This window comes from Etheostoma spectabile, unplaced genomic scaffold (genome assembly GCF_008692095.1).
Source record: "Etheostoma spectabile isolate EspeVRDwgs_2016 unplaced genomic scaffold, UIUC_Espe_1.0 scaffold379, whole genome shotgun sequence".
Lineage (NCBI taxonomy): Eukaryota > Metazoa > Chordata > Actinopteri > Perciformes > Percidae > Etheostoma > Etheostoma spectabile.
Genome location: NW_022605596.1, coordinates 11,938 through 12,353, shown reverse-complemented (window position 1 = coordinate 12,353; position 416 = coordinate 11,938). Strand labels below are relative to the sequence as shown.

Sequence of the window (416 nt, the reverse complement as noted above, 5' to 3'; positions counted from 1 at the left end):
CTATTGTGATTTATTTAGTTTTGTTTCTGGAAGCATTATTTTTTATAATGTTTAAGAATTATTGATTTTCTTTTCTTACAGTAACAGTGTAGGCCAGTGTATCGCAGTTCCCCACAGTCAGTAAAGGTTTAATGGTGATTTTGCTCTTTCCTCAGTGTTCAGTCCAGGGCTCTCCCATCAGGTCCAGGCCCCTCCTCCCCTTTACCTTTGCCACACCACAGCTGCTACGTCCACACCCCATGTCTGCCAGGCTGGTACAGACTGACAGGTAGGTCTCCATCCCAGCAGCTAGTCAGTACCAAGGACTCTCTGCAGGGTTTTGTTGGCCTTTGATTGATGACCACTGGTTGTCCATTTTCTTATGTCGGTCACAGAGTTCAGTGACTTTGTGTGTCCAATAATAATTTACATTTCGC

At 44.2% G+C, this 416-nt stretch overlaps 1 long non-coding RNA gene across 1 annotated transcript in view; it reads left to right on the top strand.

The window, feature by feature from the left end:
- LOC116686478 (uncharacterized) overlaps positions 1 to 416 on the top strand; it is a 4,137-nt gene that overhangs the window by 717 nt on the left and 3,004 nt on the right. Inside the window, exon 2 of the long non-coding RNA XR_004331266.1 lies at positions 156 to 268. This is a non-coding gene — a long non-coding RNA (uncharacterized LOC116686478). The remainder of the gene's footprint in view (positions 1 to 155; positions 269 to 416) is intronic.